Consider the following 8,778-nt stretch of genomic DNA (forward strand, 5'->3'; position numbering starts at 1 on the left):
CTACCGTAATTACCCATCAGCCTAAAAAAAGGGCACTACCGTAATTACCCATCAGCCTAAAAAAAGGGCACTACCGTAATTACCCATCAGCCTAAAAAAAGGGCACTACCGTAATTACCCATCAGCCTCAAAAAAGGGCACTACCGTAATTACCCATCAGCCTCAAAAAAGGGCACTACCGTAATTACCCATCAGCCTAAAAAAAGGGCACTACCGTAATTACCCATCAGCCTCAAAAAAGGGCACTACCGTAATTACCCATCAGCCTCAAAAAAGGGCACTACCGTAATTACCCATCAGCCTAAAAAAAGGGCACTACCGTAATTACCCATCAGCCTCAAAAAAGGGCACTACCGTAATTACCCATCAGCCTAAAAAAAGGGCACTACCGTAATTACCCATCAGCCTCAAAAAAGGGCACTACCGTAATTACCCATCAGCCTCAAAAAAGGGCACTACCGTAATTACCCATCAGCCTAAAAAAAGGGCACTACCGTAATTACCCATCAGCCTAAAAAAAGGGCACTACCGTAATTACCCATCAGCCTCAAAAAAGGGCACTACCGTAATTACCCATCAGCCTCAAAAAAGGGCACTACCGTAATTACCCATCAGCCTCAAAAAAGGGCACTACCGTAATTACCCATCAGCCTAAAAAAAGGGCACTACCGTAATTACCCATCAGCCTAAAAAAAGGGCACTACCGTAATTACCCATCAGCCTAAAAAAAGGGCACTACCGTAATTACCCATCAGCCTAAAAAAAGGGCACTACCGTAATTACCCATCAGCCTAAAAAAAGGGCACTACCGTAATTACCCATCAGCCTAAAAAAAGGGCACTACCGTAATTACCCATCAGCCTAAAAAAAGGGCACTACCGTAATTACCCATCAGCCTCAAAAAAGGGCACTACCGTAATTACCCATCAGCCTAAAAAAAGGGCACTACCGTAATTACCCATCAGCCTCAAAAAAGGGCACTACCGTAATTACCCATCAGCCTCAAAAAAGGGCACTACCGTAATTACCATCAGCCTCAAAAAAGGGCACTACCGTAATTACCCATCAGCCTCAAAAAAGGGCACTACCGTAATTACCATCAGCCTCAAAAAAGGGCACTACCGTAATTACCCATCAGCCTAAAAAAGGGCACTACCGTAATTACCCATCAGCCTCAAAAAAGGGCACTACCGTAATTACCCATCAGCCTAAAAAAGGGCACTACCGTAATTACCCATCAGCCTAAAAAAAGGGCACTACCGTAATTACCCATCAGCCTCAAAAAAGGGCACTACCGTAATTACCCATCAGCCTAAAAAAAGGGCACTACCGTAATTACCCATCAGCCTCAAAAAAGGGCACTACCGTAATTACCCATCAGCCTAAAAAAAGGGCACTACCGTAATTACCCATCAGCCTAAAAAAAGGGCACTACCGTAATTACCCATCAGCCTCAAAAAAGGGCACTACCGTAATTACCCATCAGCCTAAAAAAAGGGCACTACCGTAATTACCCATCAGCCTCAAAAAAGGGCACTACCGTAATTACCCATCAGCCTAAAAAAAGGGCACTACCGTAATTACCCATCAGCCTCAAAAAAGGGCACTACCGTAATTACCCATCAGCCTCAAAAAAGGGCACTACCGTAATTACCCATCAGCCTAAAAAAAGGGCACTACCGTAATTACCCATCAGCCTCAAAAAAGGGCACTACCGTAATTACCCATCAGCCTAAAAAAAGGGCACTACCGTAATTACCCATCAGCCTAAAAAAAGGGCACTACCGTAATTACCCATCAGCCTAAAAAAAGGGCACTACCGTAATTACCCATCAGCCTAAAAAAAGGGCACTACCGTAATTACCCATCAGCCTCAAAAAAGGGCACTACCGTAATTACCCATCAGCCTCAAAAAAGGGCACTACCGTAATTACCCATCAGCCTCAAAAAAGGGCACTACCGTAATTACCCATCAGCCTCAAAAAAGGGCACTACCGTAATTACCCATCAGCCTCAAAAAAGGGCACTACCGTAATTACCCATCAGCCTCAAAAAAGGGCACTACCGTAATTACCCATCAGCCTAAAAAAAGGGCACTACCGTAATTACCCATCAGCCTAAAAAAAGGGCACTACCGTAATTACCCATCAGCCTAAAAAAAGGGCACTACCGTAATTACCCATCAGCCTAAAAAAAGGGCACTACCGTAATTACCCATCAGCCTCAAAAAAGGGCACTACCGTAATTACCCATCAGCCTCAAAAAAGGGCACTACCGTAATTACCCATCAGCCTAAAAAAAGGGCACTACCGTAATTACCCATCAGCCTCAAAAAAGGGCACTACCGTAATTACCCATCAGCCTAAAAAAAGGGCACTACCGTAATTACCCATCAGCCTCAAAAAAGGGCACTACCGTAATTACCCATCAGCCTCAAAAAAGGGCACTACCGTAATTACCCATCAGCCTCAAAAAAGGGCACTACCGTAATTACCCATCAGCCTAAAAAAAGGGCACTACCGTAATTACCCATCAGCCTAAAAAAAGGGCACTACCGTAATTACCCATCAGCCTAAAAAAAGGGCACTACCGTAATTACCCATCAGCCTAAAAAAAGGGCACTACCGTAATTACCCATCAGCCTAAAAAAAGGGCACTACCGTAATTACCCATCAGCCTAAAAAAAGGGCACTACCGTAATTACCCATCAGCCTAAAAAAAGGGCACTACCGTAATTACCCATCAGCCTCAAAAAAGGGCACTACCGTAATTACCCATCAGCCTAAAAAAAGGGCACTACCGTAATTACCCATCAGCCTAAAAAAAGGGCACTACCGTAATTACCCATCAGCCTCAAAAAAGGGCACTACCGTAATTACCCATCAGCCTCAAAAAAGGGCACTACCGTAATTACCCATCAGCCTCAAAAAAGGGCACTACCGTAATTACCCATCAGCCTCAAAAAAGGGCACTACCGTAATTACCCATCAGCCTAAAAAAAGGGCACTACCGTAATTACCCATCAGCCTCAAAAAAGGGCACTACCGTAATTACCCATCAGCCTAAAAAAAGGGCACTACCGTAATTACCCATCAGCCTCAAAAAAGGGCACTACCGTAATTACCCATCAGCCTAAAAAAAGGGCACTACCGTAATTACCCATCAGCCTAAAAAAAGGGCACTACCGTAATTACCCATCAGCCTAAAAAAAGGGCACTACCGTAATTACCCATCAGCCTCAAAAAAGGGCACTACCGTAATTACCCATCAGCCTCAAAAAAGGGCACTACCGTAATTACCCATCAGCCTAAAAAAAGGGCACTACCGTAATTACCCATCAGCCTAAAAAAAGGGCACTACCGTAATTACCCATCAGCCTAAAAAAAGGGCACTACCGTAATTACCCATCAGCCTAAAAAAAGGGCACTACCGTAATTACCCATCAGCCTAAAAAAAGGGCACTACCGTAATTACCCATCAGCCTAAAAAAAGGGCACTACCGTAATTACCCATCAGCCTCAAAAAAGGGCACTACCGTAATTACCCATCAGCCTAAAAAAAGGGCACTACCGTAATTACCCATCAGCCTCAAAAAAGGGCACTACCGTAATTACCCATCAGCCTCAAAAAAGGGCACTACCGTAATTACCCATCAGCCTCAAAAAAGGGCACTACCGTAATTACCCATCAGCCTAAAAAAAGGGCACTACCGTAATTACCCATCAGCCTAAAAAAAGGGCACTACCGTAATTACCCATCAGCCTAAAAAAAGGGCACTACCGTAATTACCCATCAGCCTAAAAAAAGGGCACTACCGTAATTACCCATCAGCCTAAAAAAAGGGCACTACCGTAATTACCCATCAGCCTAAAAAAAGGGCACTACCGTAATTACCCATCAGCCTAAAAAAAGGGCACTACCGTAATTACCCATCAGCCTAAAAAAAGGGCACTACCGTAATTACCCATCAGCCTCAAAAAAGGGCACTACCGTAATTACCCATCAGCCTCAAAAAAGGGCACTACCGTAATTACCCATCAGCCTAAAAAAAGGGCACTACCGTAATTACCCATCAGCCTCAAAAAAGGGCACTACCGTAATTACCCATCAGCCTAAAAAAAGGGCACTACCGTAATTACCCATCAGCCTAAAAAAAGGGCACTACCGTAATTACCCATCAGCCTAAAAAAAGGGCACTACCGTAATTACCCATCAGCCTAAAAAAAGGGCACTACCGTAATTACCCATCAGCCTAAAAAAAGGGCACTACCGTAATTACCCATCAGCCTCAAAAAAGGGCACTACCGTAATTACCCATCAGCCTCAAAAAAGGGCACTACCGTAATTACCCATCAGCCTCAAAAAAGGGCACTACCGTAATTACTCATCAGCCTCAAAAAAGGGCACTACCGTAATTACCCATCAGCCTCAAAAAAGGGCACTACCGTAATTACTCATCAGCCTCAAAAAAGGGCACTACCGTAATTACCCATCAGCCTAAAAAAAGGGCACTACCGTAATTACCCATCAGCCTAAAAAAAGGGCACTACCGTAATTACCCATCAGCCTAAAAAAAGGGCACTACCGTAATTACCCATCAGCCTCAAAAAAGGGCACTACCGTAATTACCCATCAGCCTAAAAAAAGGGCACTACCGTAATTACCCATCAGCCTAAAAAAAGGGCACTACCGTAATTACCCATCAGCCTAAAAAAAGGGCACTACCGTAATTACCCATCAGCCTAAAAAAAGGGCACTACCGTAATTACCCATCAGCCTCAAAAAAGGGCACTACCGTAATTACCCATCAGCCTAAAAAAAGGGCACTACCGTAATTACCCATCAGCCTCAAAAAAGGGCACTACCGTAATTACCCATCAGCCTCAAAAAAGGGCACTACCGTAATTACCCATCAGCCTCAAAAAAGGGCACTACCGTAATTACTCATCAGCCTAAAAAAAGGGCACTACCGTAATTACCCATCAGCCTCAAAAAAGGGCACTACCGTAATTACCCATCAGCCTAAAAAAAGGGCACTACCGTAATTACCCATCAGCCTCAAAAAAGGGCACTACCGTAATTACCCATCAGCCTAAAAAAAGGGCACTACCGTAATTACCCATCAGCCTCAAAAAAGGGCACTACCGTAATTACCCATCAGCCTCAAAAAAGGGCACTACCGTAATTACCCATCAGCCTCAAAAAAGGGCACTACCGTAATTACCCATCAGCCTCAAAAAAGGGCACTACCGTAATTACCCATCAGCCTAAAAAAAGGGCACTACCGTAATTACCCATCAGCCTAAAAAAAGGGCACTACCGTAATTACCCATCAGCCTCAAAAAAGGGCACTACCGTAATTACCCATCAGCCTAAAAAAAGGGCACTACCGTAATTACCCATCAGCCTAAAAAAAGGGCACTACCGTAATTACCCATCAGCCTAAAAAAAGGGCACTACCGTAATTACCCATCAGCCTAAAAAAAGGGCACTACCGTAATTACCCATCAGCCTAAAAAAAGGGCACTACCGTAATTACCCATCAGCCTAAAAAAAGGGCACTACCGTAATTACCCATCAGCCTAAAAAAAGGGCACTACCGTAATTACCCATCAGCCTAAAAAAAGGGCACTACCGTAATTACCCATCAGCCTAAAAAAAGGGCACTACCGTAATTACCCATCAGCCTAAAAAAGGGCACTACCGTAATTACCCATCAGCCTAAAAAAAGGGCACTACCGTAATTACCCATCAGCCTAAAAAAAGGGCACTACCGTAATTACCCATCAGCCTAAAAAAAGGGCACTACCGTAATTACCCATCAGCCTCAAAAAAGGGCACTACCGTAATTACCCATCAGCCTAAAAAAAGGGCACTACCGTAATTACCCATCAGCCTCAAAAAAGGGCACTACCGTAATTACCCATCAGTCTAAAAAAAGGGCACTACCGTAATTACCCATCAGCCTAAAAAAAGGGCACTACCGTAATTACCCATCAGCCTAAAAAAGGGCACTACCGTAATTACCCATCAGCCTAAAAAAAGGGCACTACCGTAATTACCCATCAGCCTCAAAAAAGGGCACTACCGTAATTACCCATCAGCCTCAAAAAAGGGCACTACCGTAATTACCCATCAGCCTCAAAAAAGGGCACTACCGTAATTACCCATCAGCCTAAAAAAAGGGCACTACCGTAATTACCCATCAGCCTAAAAAAAGGGCACTACCGTAATTACCCATCAGCCTAAAAAAAGGGCACTACCGTAATTACCCATCAGCCTAAAAAAAGGGCACTACCGTAATTACCCATCAGCCTAAAAAAAGGGCACTACCGTAATTACCCATCAGCCTAAAAAAAGGGCACTACCGTAATTACCCATCAGCCTAAAAAAAGGGCACTACCGTAATTACCCATCAGCCTAAAAAAAGGGCACTACCGTAATTACCCATCAGCCTCAAAAAAGGGCACTACCGTAATTACCCATCAGCCTCAAAAAAGGGCACTACCGTAATTACCCATCAGCCTAAAAAAAGGGCACTACCGTAATTACCCATCAGCCTCAAAAAAGGGCACTACCGTAATTACCCATCAGCCTCAAAAAAGGGCACTACCGTAATTACCCATCAGCCTAAAAAAAGGGCACTACCGTAATTACCCATCAGCCTCAAAAAAGGGCACTACCGTAATTACCCATCAGCCTAAAAAAAGGGCACTACCGTAATTACCCATCAGCCTAAAAAAAGGGCACTACCGTAATTACCCATCAGCCTAAAAAAAGGGCACTACCGTAATTACCCATCAGCCTAAAAAAAGGGCACTACCGTAATTACCCATCAGCCTCAAAAAAGGGCACTACCGTAATTACCCATCAGCCTCAAAAAAGGGCACTACCGTAATTACCCATCAGCCTAAAAAAAGGGCACTACCGTAATTACCCATCAGCCTAAAAAAAGGGCACTACCGTAATTACCCATCAGCCTAAAAAAAGGGCACTACCGTAATTACCCATCAGCCTCAAAAAAGGGCACTACCGTAATTACTCATCAGCCTAAAAAAAGGGCACTACCGTAATTACCCATCAGCCTCAAAAAAGGGCACTACCGTAATTACCATCAGCCTCAAAAAAGGGCACTACCGTAATTACCCATCAGCCTCAAAAAAGGGCACTACCGTAATTACCCATCAGCCTAAAAAAAGGGCACTACCGTAATTACCCATCAGCCTAAAAAAAGGGCACTACCGTAATTACCCATCAGCCTAAAAAAAGGGCACTACCGTAATTACCCATCAGCCTAAAAAAAGGGCACTACCGTAATTACCCATCAGCCTAAAAAAAGGGCACTACCGTAATTACCCATCAGCCTAAAAAAAGGGCACTACCGTAATTACCCATCAGCCTCAAAAAAGGGCACTACCGTAATTACCCATCAGCCTCAAAAAAGGGCACTACCGTAATTACTCATCAGTCTAAAAAAAGGGCACTACCGTAATTACCCATCAGCCTCAAAAAAGGGCACTACCGTAATTACCCATCAGCCTAAAAAAAGGGCACTACCGTAATTACCCATCAGCCTAAAAAAAGGGCACTACCGTAATTACCCATCAGCCTAAAAAAAGGGCACTACCGTAATTACCCATCAGCCTAAAAAAAGGGCACTACCGTAATTACCCATCAGCCTAAAAAAAGGGCACTACCGTAATTACCCATCAGCCTAAAAAAAGGGCACTACCGTAATTACCCATCAGCCTCAAAAAAGGGCACTACCGTAATTACCCATCAGCCTCAAAAAAGGGCACTACCGTAATTACCCATCAGCCTCAAAAAAGGGCACTACCGTAATTACCCATCAGCCTAAAAAAAGGGCACTACCGTAATTACCCATCAGCCTCAAAAAAGGGCACTACCGTAATTACTCATCAGTCTAAAAAAAGGGCACTACCGTAATTACCCATCAGCCTAAAAAAAGGGCACTACCGTAATTACCCATCAGCCTCAAAAAAGGGCACTACCGTAATTACCCATCAGTCTAAAAAAAGGGCACTACCGTAATTACCCATCAGCCTCAAAAAAGGGCACTACCGTAATTACCCATCAGCCTAAAAAAAGGGCACTACCGTAATTACCCATCAGCCTCAAAAAAGGGCACTACCGTAATTACCCATCAGCCTCAAAAAAGGGCACTACCGTAATTACCCATCAGCCTCAAAAAAGGGCACTACCGTAATTACCCATCAGCCTCAAAAAAGGGCACTACCGTAATTATCAGCCTAAAAAAAGGGCACTACCGTAATTACCCATCAGCCTAAAAAAAGGGCACTACCGTAATTACCCATCAGCCTAAAAAAAGGGCACTACCGTAATTACCCATCAGCCTAAAAAAAGGGCACTACCGTAATTACCCATCAGCCTAAAAAAAGGGCACTACCGTAATTACCCATCAGCCTAAAAAAAGGGCACTACCGTAATTACCCATCAGCCTCAAAAAAGGGCACTACCGTAATTACCCATCAGCCTCAAAAAAGGGCACTACCGTAATTACCCATCAGCCTCAAAAAAGGGCACTACCGTAATTACCCATCAGCCTCAAAAAAGGGCACTACCGTAATTACCCATCAGCCTCAAAAAAGGGCACTACCGTAATTACCATCAGCCTAAAAAAAGGGCACTACCGTAATTACCCATCAGCCTCAAAAAAGGGCACTACCGTAATTACCCATCAGCCTCAAAAAAGGGCACTACCGTAATTACCCATCAGCCTCAAAAAAGGGCACTACC

Source organism: Rana temporaria, chromosome 5 (assembly GCF_905171775.1).
Source record: "Rana temporaria chromosome 5, aRanTem1.1, whole genome shotgun sequence".
Lineage (NCBI taxonomy): Eukaryota > Metazoa > Chordata > Amphibia > Anura > Ranidae > Rana > Rana temporaria.